A 14,655-nucleotide genomic window follows, 5' to 3' on the forward strand; every position below is an offset into this window, starting at 1 on the left:
TCCTCCCTCAAAGCATTCTGGGGTTGAACAACAGTGTTTGGGGTGAAGGTACGAGTGCAAACCCAGTGATTCAGAATATCCCACAAGTGTGCCACGGGTCTGTCGCACATCCTCCCCGTGTCACAGGAACCCATCCTTAACCGGCTCAGTCGACTCATGAACATTTAAACGTCTGACTATGTTCCATATTGTCAAACCAACATGCCAGTGGTGTATTCACAAAGAGTTTCAGTGAGGTGTGCTATGGCAAATTTCAAATTTTATCACTTGCTTTTATAGGCCCTTCATACCCCAACAAAACTGCCACTCCTATGTTGTTGTTCGGTATTCTTTACCAGGGCTCTCAACGAGGTCGATATTTGCCTCTGAAGAAGGTGGCTGGTTTCTTTCAGTAACAACAACAAAGGAGGGTCTGTTCTATCTCACCATTCACCTCGACTCCAAGTATGTTTCATTTTCAATTTCATTCATATTGTCCATGCAAATTGCGAATGATAATATTTTAGCATAACATTAATTTGGAGGTCAAAGTCAGTTGAGGTTATTGAATCATCATCATCATCAAAAAAAGAAAAGAAAAAAAATGTAACAACTTTGAAACAAGAGTACTGTGCTCATAGGGTGAAAAAATTCCTAAAATTTTAGCTTGGGGAAAAAAAAAATTAAGGTCAAAGTCCTGTTAGAAGTGGCTTTTCAGAAGCTAAATTAGATGTGATTAATTGTCAGGAGTATGTATTTAGTTCATGCACTTGAATAATAGTTTTTTGTGGTACCGTCACGTTTTTTCTTCACCTTTTTTGGTTTCTGAACCTCCATGCTGATGTAAATAAATCCATAACAGAAAAATGAGTGACTGAGGCACTTTTGATTGAGATATAATGCAACATATACACCAAATGGGCTTTTCAATATTAAATTCAAAAGTCCACAAAATCCAAAATTGAGATCAGATCCCGCTGAAACTTTGTCAGGTGATAGTGAGTTCCAGTCTGCACCTCACTTTCAAATATGAGAGTGATCGGGGCATGTTTAATTAAGATATAATGTAAAATATACATTAAATTTGATTTTCAATCTTAAGTTTAATGGCCACATCTAGAATCTGGATAAGATCTGGATCAAACTTTGTTAGTTGATAAAGGATACCATCCTATATAATGCATTCAAAGATGAAAGAAATTTGATCTTTCTGGACAGAGGATGATTTTTTGAAAATTTGTTCAATGTTAAAGGATAGGGATTTTTAAAATTTTCCAAGATTTTTCCTGACTTTGACTTTTGACCTAAGATGTTTAAAATTGAAGGTATTTTGAACCATTCTTCTTTACAAAACATCTCAGGTTTGTTGGTTTCTGAGCATGTACAGCCCACTTAAAATCACACCACAGATTTTTAATAATATTCAGGTCTGGGGACTGAAATGGCCATTCCAGAACATTGTACTTGTTCCTCTGCATGGATGCTTAGTAGATTTTGAGCAGTGTTTAGGGTCATTGTCTTGTTGAAAGATCCAGCCCCGGCGCAACTTCAACTTTGTCACTGATTCTTGAACATTCTTCTCACAAATCTGCTGATATTGACTGGAATCTATGTGACCCTCAACTTTAACAAGTTTCCCAGTACCTGCACTGGCCCCACAGCATGATGGAGCCACCTCCAAATTTTATTGTAGGTAGCAAGTGTTTTTCTTGGAATGCTGTGCTCTTTTTCAGCCATGCATAACGCCCCTTGTTATGTCCAAATAACTCAATTTTAGTTTCATCAGTCCACAACACCTTATTCCAAAATGAAATTGGCTTGTCCAAATGTGCTTTAGCATACCTCAAGCGACTCTGTGGCGTGTACGCAGAAAAGGCTTCCTTTGCATTACTCTCTCATCTAGCATCTTCTTGTGCAAAGTGTGCTGTATAGTTGAATGATGCACAGAGACACTATCTGCAGCAAGATCATGTTGCAGATAGTGTCTTTGGAGCAGGTCTGTGGGTTGACTATGACTGTTCTCACCATCCTTCGCTTCAGCTTATCTGAGATATTTCTTGGCCTGCCACTTCAAGCCTTAACTAGTACTGTGTCTGTGGTCTTCCATTTCCTCACTATGTTCCTCACAGTGGAAACTGACTGTTGTGAAAGTGTAGTGACACGGACCCACAACAGGGGGCGCAAATGAACGGTCAATAGATGAGCCAAAAAGTAACAATTTAATGTTGTGAAGGTGCACAATGAATATACAGACAATCTCAGAATATGATTACAGTCAATCCACAAAGGTGACGTGTGGGCAGGCTCGAGGATAGAAGACACCTGTCCTGAGAAGAGCCGGAACCACACGATTTCCGCCGCCACCGAACCTGGTGAATACTGGAGCCGCCAAGTCCCAAATTCCCAGGTGATCACCGTCCCCGACTGTCGGATCTGGTACTGTTGGCGAAGAACAAAGACAGTCAAGTGTGGGTGTGTGTACACCCCATAACAACAACGGTGGGAATGCCACCTCCACCTCTAACACAATATTCTGCAGAGTACCGCAGTGATTCCTCAGGGGAAAAGAGTGCCGTCCAGCACTCACTCAGCTTCCACAGACAGAGGGACCGGTACTCCTGCAAACACTCACAATATACAGATTATATTGTAAAACACAAACGGCTGAGTCTATTACCTCCAAAGAAGTACGATATCTCGGCGATGAGGTGGAGATGATGTCTGGGTTTTATGGAGTGCGATGATGAAGAACGAGTGACAGCTGTCAGGAATTAATGAGTGACAGCTGTCACTCCCGGCTGTGTCCGTGGTGGCAGCGCCCTCTCGTGCCTGAAGCCCGCACTTCAGGCAGGGCGCCCTCTGGTGGTGGGCCAGCAGTACCTCCTCTTCTGGCGGCCCACACAACACTGACAGCTGAAATCTCTGACATAGCTTTTTGTATCTTTCCCCTAAACCATGACGTTGAACAATCTTTGTTTTCAGGTCATTTGAGAGTTGTTTAGAGGCTTCCATGTTGCCACTCATTAGAAGAGATGCAAAGAGGAGAAACATTTGCAAATGGCCACCTTAAATACCCTTTCTCATGATTGGCTTGGACTGTGTAAGGAGGTCAAGGGTCAGTGAGCTTAATAAACCAATTTTATGTTCCAATAATTAGTGCCAAATGTATTCAAATCAATAAAATGACAAAATGCCCAAATTTATGCACCTGGCTAATTTTGTTTAAATAATTATTGCATACTTTCTGTAAATACTACAAATTTTATTGCACCTCTCAAATATTAGTGTGTTCATCTGCTATATGATATATTTAACTGAAATTTGTGATCCAGACAACCAATGATTTGTAAAGGAAATCATGAAAATTATCAGGGGTGCACAAATTTTTGGATACAACTCTATATGTGACCAGCAAGTCTTGTCTGTGTGGCCATGATATGTACAAATCAAGCCACTTCATACAAGGAGTATTAACTAACTTTACTCATTTTTTATTGTGATCAACTTAGCAATTTTCAACTGCTGCTCCTCTGTGTACAAAATTTGCCAACACATGTATAAGGAGATAGCTGTTGTTGAGGTTAAGAAGTCTCTTTACTGCTTGTTTCCAAATGTAAGGACACTCGAGGTGCAGCATTTCAAGGTCTTGGAGTGGCCTGGCCAGTCTCCAGACCTGAACTCAACAGAAAATCTTTGGAGGGAGCTGAAACTCCAAACCTGAAAGATCTAGAGAAGATTTGTATGGAAGAGTGGCCCAAAATCCCTTCTGCAGTGTGTGCAAACCTGGTGAAAAACTACAGGAAACCTTTGACCTCTGTAATTGCAAACAAAGGCTACTGTACCAAATATTAACATTGATTTTCACAGGTGTTGAAATACTTATTTGCAGCAGTAATATACAAATAAATTATTTTAAAAAAATCATACATTGTGATTTACGGATTTTTTTTTTTTTTTTTTAGATTATGTCTCACAGTGGTCATGCACCTAAGATGAAAATTTCAGACCCCTCCATGATTTCTAAGTGGGAGAACTTGCAACATCACAGGGTTCAAAGCTTCAAAGGTTCAAAAAGTTTATTGTCATATGTACAGTAAGAAACGTATTTCCCTGTGCAATGAAATTCTCTTCTTTGCTGCTCTCACCGGGTGTCTATAATAATAGTCAAAATAGGCATTAAAAAAAAAAAAAGCATTAAAAGCATTAAGCATTAAAAATCACAGGGTGTTCAAATACTTATTTTCCTCACTGTAAATTTCCAACCTGATCTTATGACAAGTTCATGATGCTATCACAAAAAGGTATTTAATCTATAGGGTACTGCAGTCTCTTTGAGGGCGGGTGTAAAAGGGGTAAAATATGACAACATGACATAATTTCTCTACTTCTGGGCAAACTACACACAAACAAAGTGAAAACGCAAAGAAAAAAGGAGAGTGCACATGTGTTATGGTTTGTTTATGATCTGGAGCCCATTATGTTGAGGCAGTTTTGCAGGCGAGAGAACGGAGCTATTCTGGTTAGCTGTGTAGGCTACCACTTACCGACATGACGTTTCCTACTCCCCTCGTCATCACTTCTCTACTGGGAACCGGGAAAACCGCTTTTCCGCTTCGGTGATTGCAGCCGAAAACAACACAGTATACCATTTGTCTGTGTGAAGTTATGCTGTCTAATATTGCACAATGGAGTGGAGTTCCCCTTAAGTGTTTCAAATCCCGCAATATCACATTGGGTTCAAATGAAAATGTGGTATCCTATTAGTTCATGATGCAACCATGAATTGTATTACATTTTCATGATGGTATAACGAAATTTGGCATGACACAAGTGGTCATTGGAGTTGATGTTAAAAATAGTGAAAATGTGATGCATTTTTTGACAAAATCACAAAACATTAGACTGGGCTGGAAATAGTATGTCACTTGTTTTTTCCAACAGTGTCTTCCAGGAAGGCAGCACAGTGGCTTGGTGGTTAGCACTGTTGCCTCACAGCGAGAAGGTCATGGATTCAATTCCCGCCTGGGGCCTTTCTGTGTGGAGTTTGCATGTTCTCCCCATGTTTGCATGGGTTTCCTCCGGGTGCTTCGGTTTCCTCCCACATCCAAAGACATGTGGGTTAGGTGGATTGGAATCTTTAAATTGTCTGTAGGTGTGCGAGTGGGTGTGACTGTGTTTGTTTGTCTATTTGTGGCCCTGCGACAGACTGGCGTCCTGTCCTGGGTGTACTCCGCCTCGCCCTCCTTGACTGCTGGGATAGGCTCCAGCTCCCTGCGACCTTTGATTGGACTAAGTGGTTGAAGATGAGTGTGTGTGTTCCAGGAATCCAGATCCAATCTGATGATGCTACTGAGGCCGTAACACTGAGCCCAAACACTCAATATTTTAACTGGTAACACATCTTGAGGAAGATATTGATTGGAACCCACTGTTCCACAAATAGCATTTCATGCTGCCCCCCTTACTGATTTTGCTTATGGACAAATTCAGACTGAATGAAACCATTGTTTTAAAGTAATATTCTAAATCAGATAAATCTGAAGCATCTTATGAATTTTTCAAGTCACGTCTGGCAGCAGTCCACCAACTCTCTTCTTGTGGAGGTTCTTTGTACTGTTGATGGAGTTCCTCTTCTCATGTTAACTGTCTTTGTAGAGGTCACAGAAAATGAACTTGGTATGATCTTTTATTCCTTTCTCATCTGCAGTTGCCCTCCCCCGCCGGAGAGATTGAGTGTCTCAAAAGTCACTTAAATTCTAAAAAAAAGAAGATTCAAACTCCGTAATGGGCTATTTCCCATATCAAAAGGCTCTGTGGTGCAGGTAGATGAGGACATCATCAATTTCCATGTGCACCCACTTGTAAAATTACACAGGACCTGCCAGGTCTGTCAGATGAACTCTAAACTTTAAAGTGTGTCTTTTAAAAGGTGTTCACACTGAATGATGTCTAATAGCTGTAGCAAATGTAGTAACTGCACTTGTTTTGAACTATTCTCATTATTAATAGCAGCAGGTCAGCAGTAATCGGGCTGCAGATATCACGACTCAAATCTGTTTGGAAGGATGTGGTGGCAGAAATCATCACGTACACCGAGTTACAATTAATTGATAAACATTCCAATTTCCAATTCTGGGGATTGTTTGAAGGCTTAGACAAGCCTGGAAGCATATGAAGTGACAAAGTTGGAATTCATGATTATTGTTGCTTGGACTCTGCCTGTTTAAAGAAGCTGTCTATAGACCAGAGGTTGGAGGCAGGAGTAGATACACCAAACGTTAGACTGGCATGAGCAGTTTCAAAGCTGTGAGGCATATAGGGAGCTCATTATTGATGTGCAAAGTTGGAAGAAAACACAGTTTTCACGATATGTGAAAAATTCACAAAAATTTCCAAAGGCTGTAACTTAAAACGTTTGCAAGATACAGACCTAATATTTGGCATTTCACCATAACTTTGTAATAGGAATAACAACCTGGTCTCATGGCAAGTCGTGATTCAGCAGCACAAAATATACATTACTCTATTTATTTGTGATTACTGTGACGAAAAGCTCCTCATTTTCGTCACGGCAGCACAAATTCATTCTAATTCATTCCGTGATGGCTGCACGAAATTAAAAGTGAAACGGGGGGTCGGGGTGGTTATGGTTAGGGTTGGGGGAAGGAGTAAGATTAGGTTATGGTTAAGGTTAGGGTTGGCGGTCGGAGTAAGGTTAGTAATAGTGAGTTAAAAAAAGCCCCGTCATGAAAATTTGACCCATTTTGTCATGGGAGCAAAAAAAAAAAAAAAAAAAAACACGTGAGACTAGGCTGGGAATAACATACCAAACTGACAAAACAGAACTGAGAGGTGACCTGGGAGTCTCTGCGTGACTTGATATGGAATGACCCTATGTGTTATATGTCAACATGGACATAACACATGTAACTTAAAAAAGGAATTTGTAACACTGCCTTATGTTTGTGCCATGAGCTAATGCAGAGCATTTCACACTTCTCATTCTTTACCCACCCACATTCATTACTTAAGTACTGCTGAAATACACAGCTTTCAAAGTAATTTGTTTTCAAATTAATACCATGCATTAATGTAGTATTCATCAGGAACCTGATTTTCTTCATGTTTTTTTTTTTTTTTTTTTTGCAAATTTGCTGAAACATCTTGCCCTCACACCCACACACCCTAAATGTATGCAAACTAATGTCACTCCAGTTGCCATCAAGCAGCTCCATAACAGTGAGAATGAAGTTGAAGCTGGTATGAATAATGCACAAGCCAGTGAATGGGCGAGAATGAATTTAAATGCATTACTTGTTGTTGCTTAACTCTGCAAAAGTAAGTCTGGAGTGCACATGCATCAATGAACAATTATGTGATGTCACACATAAAAGTGTAAAAAAAAAAAAATCTGCGATTGATGATAATTCTGTGCTGTGAACATACTGTTATTCACACAATGAAGATCTGAAGATCCAAGGACTCAGACATATTTACTCAAAGAAACATGAAGCTTATACTCCTTAATTCAAATAGTGTTTAAAAATAAATCAATCTTGGTCAGTAAATACAAGGTGAGCAATGGCCCCATTCTTTCACCCTCACTTTGGGAAGTGAAGCCACATGGACAAAATGTCAAATGAAGATCCCTCACCATGGACTGAACTAGCGAAATGAGCCGGAATGCCATTGGAAAGAAAATTCCACCTACATTCCGGAACAGCCCAGGTTCATTCCAAAATTTCAGGCTGCATTCTGAGTGCATTCCAAACAGTCGGACCCATTCCTGTGGCCAGCCCGAATGTTTAGCTCATGTTAAAAATATATGAGGTGCAGTGGTGGTGGAAAACTATCGAACAGCAGTCAAAATGCATACTGACTGCAGTCTGACTGGATTATAAGTATCCTGATGGCATCCCATCAGCATTCCAAACATTCTGATCGCATTCAAGGGTAAATCGAAATAGTCAGGCACATCAAATCCTGCCAGTATGTCCCAAATGTGCCACAGATGAGCCAGACTGCACCTCCAGTTAGAGCCCTGCATTGGGATTGGGTCCTGCCGGGTCCCATCGCAATCTTGCGGAAGCGGCAGTTAGAACTTCGCTTCAGGTGGAACAGGAGGAAAGAGATGGTCAAAGAACTACAAGTCACAGTCAACAAAAAGGAATCGTGCCAGAGTATGTCCACAGGCTACTTTCAGGTTAAATAAAACCTTTTTAATATAACAGGAACAGCAACAGAGCAGCACTCTCAGCAGAGCTCCACAGACAAGCACAGTGAGGGTTACCATAGCAACACTGCAAGCCCATATATGGCATACATATGAAACTGTTCCTGAATAACAACCCCACAAGTCTCTATTAAAATTGTAACCATAAGTCAAAATGTATGCCTGTGCATGATGCCAGTAATACACCGGTAGGTCTGTTATGTGTTAAATTATCTTTTTTTTCCTCCCTCTTTCCTTTACTTCCATTCTCTCTGGTCACCAGGTCTTTTTTGCTAAGAGAAGGCTGATCTGAGACAGAAAGCTGACTCATGGTTGTGTCAGTAGCTGCCTGTTAGTGTACTAAAGTCAATACTGAAGTTATCGGTTTAGCTTTTATCTATAACTTCCACAATTTTTTTAGCGGTTTATCGTTTAGCTTCATAAAGATACCTTTTCAGTCAGCGGTATTAACGGTTATCAATGCTACTTTTGGTTAGTCTGTGGCCACCACTGCTTGGATTTATAGAGCACTTCAAGACACTTCAAGACACCCAAAGCGCTTTACAAGTTGCATTATCTTCACTCACACATTACAGCACTGGTGTTGGTAAGCTACTATGTAGCCACAGCTGGCCCTGGGGAGAGCTGACGGAAGCTGGTTGCCATTCTGCATCTACGGCCCCTCTGACCACCACCTCATTCATACACAGGCAAGGTGGGTAAGTGTCATTGCTCAAGGACATAACGCAAATGCAGATTTGTGACTGGTTGTGAGCCGGATTCGAACCGCAGACCATTCGGTCCATAAGAATGCTTGCTCTACCACTGAGCTTGTGGATTTTGTGACACTTTAATATTTAATATTGAATATTTAATTTAGAAAAGTCCATTTGGCGTACATTTTGCATTTATCTCAATCAAAAGTGCCTCAATCATTCTCATTTGTGACAATGAGTGCAAACTGGTATGCTCAATGAATAGACTAAGTTGATCTGCATCTGATCTGTACTGCGGATTAAGCAGATATTTGATTCTTTTTAACATTGGAAAGCCCTTTTGATCTATATTTTGTGTTATATTTGAGATTATGAAAAGCTACTAGGAAACTAGTGTTGGTGGAGGTTGCTCAAGTTTTTAATGACATGGAGCCATTAATGAAACTGATTGAGCTTCCACTTGACTACATTCAGCATCATCACAATGATTCAGTCTGTTAAGCTATATGATTGCATGCACCATTTACAAGTTAACTTTGAAATAATGGGCTGAGGTGTGTTTCCTTTGAAATTTAAACAGATTTCTGTTACAGTACAATAAACCTTGAAATGCCTAATCATAAAGAATCATGCTACATTTGAAGCATCGCACTAACTGACAATCTTTTGAAAATGTGTGACAGAAAATTCTTGTTATTATGTTATAATATCATAGAACCAATGTGAATTATCCTGTGTTCATGAGCCATGTGTAATTTCCTAACAAGCATGAAATCATATATTAAAAAGGTACAACAACAGGAGAAAACCAGTGGTGGTTTCAGGCTGAATGCAATCAAACTAAGAACAGAGATAATGTCATAGTGCTGAATGGACACATTTTAGCACAGGCTTGTATAACAAGTCTTTGCAAAATCATTTAGTATCTATTTGTTCTTGGATTTTTATTTATTTATTTTTCTGGTGAATAAAAATTAATTCAGTTAATTTCTTCCATGAAAGCCAGAGATACAAAAGTGCTCAAGCAAATTAATTAGTGTGCTTTGCCTTAAAGTCACACAAAGCAGAAATTAATTTTTCATCAACAGCCAAAGTATAGTAAGGCTAAACCCACAGACAAATATGGAAATATAAGGAAAAAAAAAAAAAAAAAAAATATATATATATATATATATATATATATATATATATATATATATATATATATATTTTTTTTTTTTTTTACGTAACGTGCTTTGAGGGTCTGATGCAGATGGAAAAGCACTATATAAATGCAGTCCATTTACCATTTCATCCATGCAAATATAGTAATAATTAGTGGTTGCTGATGTATTTTATTGCTAATTAATACTCTCGCGCTTAGAGTTAGCAGGTGCATTTCCGAAAAATGTCTTACTTGGCATTTCTCAGTGTGTGACGTACATTTCAGAAAAAGCAGAAACATCACGATGGCTGACAGACAGAGTAAACAGAATGCTGCTACATCTGATAACGAAGCTTCAGAGCTTTTATTCAAAAGTGATGATTCGGATTTGCAGATGACAGGATGCTTGAGGAGTGGAGAAGAAGTGGACTGGTTCAGAACAATGGTAACATGCAGAGCTGCGGCAACAAGACAGGCATTAATTTGATCAGGCACACCATGAAATTACAGGAAAGAGTAGTGGAAGGTGGAATTACAAAAAAGTGAAGATCTGTGAACAGCAACATGATTTCATTCTTTCTAACCATACTGCAGATGCAGCGTTTGCGCTGAGTGATGATGGGGTAGTATAGAGAAGTGCAGAAATAGTTACATTATGGATTTAGAGAAAGTTAATGACAAGGTGCCAAGAGAAGGGTTGTAGCATTCTATGAGGAAGTCTGGAGCAGCAAGGTATGTGAGAGTGGTGCAGGAACCACTGTGGTCCTATCTGCTGCAAAGTTCAGTGTGTGTACGTCAGGTGAGTGCTCTGGGCTATGACCAAGGACAGCTGGCTGGTACAGTTGTGGCCTGACTTGGTGGAGGTGGAGTGGGAAAAGCTAACATACTGATGCCCACTTTTCTCTGACTGCTCACTTACTGCTGAATAAAAGGATATTTTACATTAAGTTTCCTTCAGACAGATTTTCCAAAAGAGTGTGTTTATGCCACAGAGCTGACGGCACAGCCACATCAAGTGTGAACGCAAACACAGGACCACTGATGAAACATGATTGAGACCACTGTTCAATTTAACGTTACTACTTGGATAATGCAGTCCATTTCATTCAGTAACATTTGGGTTAAAATGGGTCTGGTTTCTCACCTTATTGATGAGCGTGAATCATGGTCAATGCGCAAAGCTGCAAAATATCTCTTCTGCCTCCATGCACACATCATCATGTGTTCAGTTTGACCGATCAATCTCTTATTGCACAAATTATTTGGGTGGGAGAGACGATGTACAGCGCATCTGGAAAGTATTCACAACGCTTCACTTTTTTTCACATTTTGTTATGTTACAGACTTATTACAAAATGAATGATATATTTTTCGCTCAAACATAACAATGTGGGAGAAAAGGTTTTGCAAATTCTTTAAAAATAATTACAAAAAAATTACTAAAAAATCATTTGTACATAAGTATTCACAGCCTTTGCCATGAAGCTCAAATTGAGCTCAGATGCATCCTGTTTCCACTGATCATCCTTGAGATGTTTCTACAGCTTAATTAGAGTCCATCTGGGGTAAATTCAGTTTATATGGGCATGATATGGAAAGGCTCTCACCTGTCTACATTTATGGTCCAGCAGTTGACAGTGCATGTCAGAGCACAACCAAGCATGAGCTTGAAGGAAATGTCTCGAGGCAAAAATATGGGGAAGGGTACAGAAATATTTCTGCTGCTTTGAATGTCCCAATGAGCACAGTGGCCTCCATCATCTTTAAAACTGTCTAACTGATTTCTAAATCTGTCTAAACTGAGCGATCAGGGGAGAAGGGCCTTAGTCTGGGAGGTGACCAACAACCTGATGGTCACTCTGCCAGTGCTCCAGTATTCCTCTGTGGAGAGAGGAGAGCCTTCCAGAAGGACAACCATCTTTGCAGCAGTCCACCAATCAGGCCTGTATGGTATAGTGGCCAGACGGAAGCCACTCTTTAGTAAAAGGCACATGACAGCCCACCTGGAGTTTGCCAAAAGGCACCTAAAGGACTCTCAGACCACAAGAAACAAAATTTTCTGATGAGACAAAGATTGAACTATTTGGTATGAATCCCAGGTGTCATATTTGGAGGAAACCAGGCACCATCCCTACAGTGAAGCATGGTGGTGGTAGCATCATGGTTTAAGGATGTTTTTCAGCAGCAGGAACTGGAAAATTCATCAGGATTGACAGAAAGATGAATGTAGCAATGTACAGAGACATCCTGGATGAAAACCTGCTCCAGAGCGCTCTTCACCTCAGACTGGGGCGAAGGTTCATCTTTCAGCAAGACAATGACCCTAAACACACAGCCAAGATATCAAAGTGGCTTCAGGACAATTCTGTGAATGTCCTTGAGTGGCCCAGCCAGAGCCCAGACCTGAATCCGATTGAACATCTCTGGAGAGATCTGAAAATGGCTGTGCACCGATGCTCCCCATCCAATCTGATGAAGCCTGAGAGGTTCTGCTAAGAAAAATGGGCAAAACTACCCAAAGATAGGTACGCCAGGCTTGTGGCATCATATTTAAGAAGACGTGAGGCTATAATTGCTGCCACAGGTGCATCAATAAAGTACTGAGCACAGGGTGTGGATACTGTACATATGATTTAAGTTTTGTATTTTTAATACAGTAAATTTGCAAAAAGAAAAAAGAAAAAACAAAAACTTTTCATGTTGTCCTTATGGGAGTTGTCAGGAGAATTAAGGGGATTTTTTATCCATCTGTAGAGATGTGGGGTGAAATTATTTACTTACTAATATGCATCTCTGTGGCACAGTTCTTTAAAACCAGTCACCAAATTTTAGAGAAGTGAGTGTTAGATACTGTTTTAGAATATGCTCTGTCCTTTTTTTTTTAACATTTACGCTGCACGCACCTGCAGTATTTTTTTCTTGGACCTTTAGCAGGGTGGTTAGAACCCCTGGTGTCATTGGGTCCTAAGGACCTGTGGTCCACAAACCTACCCAACACCACGTCCACGTGAGCATTGAAAAACGTTAGAGCCAGTACATGTCCCTGATAAACACGAGTATTCAATAAGGAAAAATTTAGTTTCTGTCACCACTGTGATTAAATATTTGAGATTTGATTGCCAGCAAATAACTGCTAAATATTCTAAATAGTTTTTCCTCTGCATACATAATTATTCATTATAATTTATAATTTCCCTACATTTACCAGATTATGGAGTATGTGTTACAATTTCAGAAGGATTGAACCCAATCACACAGAGACAGCAGGAGTAAAAAAATATTTCTGAAGTTATTAATGGGAGTCCAAATGATCAGAATGAAAGGAGGATATTTGGCAGCAGTGCAGGAACAAGAGGAGGCACACAAACACAGAACTAACTATTACCAAACAGGTTAACCCAGCCAAGTGAGGACAGGACAGTGACAAACTTAAAATAATGACATGTAATGTGATGACAAGTGACAAGTGAGGTGATTGTGATGAGAAGCAGCTGTGAGGAACACCAGGTGATAGGATCACATCCACAAACACACAGGCACAGGGACTGACAGAGAGACAAAGTGAAATATCAAACTACAAAAACCCTGGGGTGAGAAGTACCTAAACAAACTATGAATATTACCAAACTTAAGGCCCTTCACATAGTGCAAATAGTACAACTCCAGGGCGATACCCATCAGAGCAGCTGGTATGTGCGCACCACGAAACCACGCCGACAGGCAGGTGTGGACGATGCTGGTAACAACAGTTCATGCACGTGAGAACACAGTGCACAGCTTCCACGAATAAAAAAATACATGGTGCGACAGTTCCATGCATACAGCTCTTTCCCAGCAGCTGCAAAAAAAAAAAAAAAAAATACATTTCGCACACGTGATTCAAACCTGCGCCTTCCAAAAGCTCTGATTGCAGTCAGAACTTTATCAAGTGCGCTTCCATCTTTGTCCTGTACAAGGTGCTGAACACTGCCTTATATCAGGAAGCGCATGGTCATATTAACAAACAAACAAAAACAAACACGCCCCATATAAAAACATGGCATTGTATTAAATTGCTCTTATCAAGCAGCCAATACAAATATGAGCCGTCTGTTCCTCTGTAAATGACCCATAGTCACTGATCTACAGTCATGAAATCACATGAATGAGAAGCAGTTCTGCTCACCTCATTCATGTCCACATATGGTGGTGTGTGTCCTGCCGGCCCACACGTGTCTTGCCAACATGCGTGTCTTGTGGACGGCGAGGTGCAGGACACCACATCATGTGGAACAGAGCTCACATGGGTGACGTGACAGTCACATCGCCTGATGCGTGTTATGATCTGACGGTCAGTTTCAACCTGGGGGCAGCCTGTCCTTGTGTGCGCCATGCACGCGCGCTTGCTGCAGCTTGTCACCACAGTGATATATGTTTTTATTTTTGCCCACTTAATGACAGCAAACAGACACACACGCATCACAGTGATCAGTTGTTAGTCCATGTCCGTCTGAACACAATACTGTCCAGCTGGGATGTCCAGAATGACAGATCTCCACGGCCGCTTCTGCCATACCCACACCTCCTGTCAATTCAGCACACACACCAGAGCCACACTTGTGGGG

Source organism: Thalassophryne amazonica, chromosome 9 (assembly GCF_902500255.1).
Source record: "Thalassophryne amazonica chromosome 9, fThaAma1.1, whole genome shotgun sequence".
NCBI lineage: Eukaryota > Metazoa > Chordata > Actinopteri > Batrachoidiformes > Batrachoididae > Thalassophryne > Thalassophryne amazonica.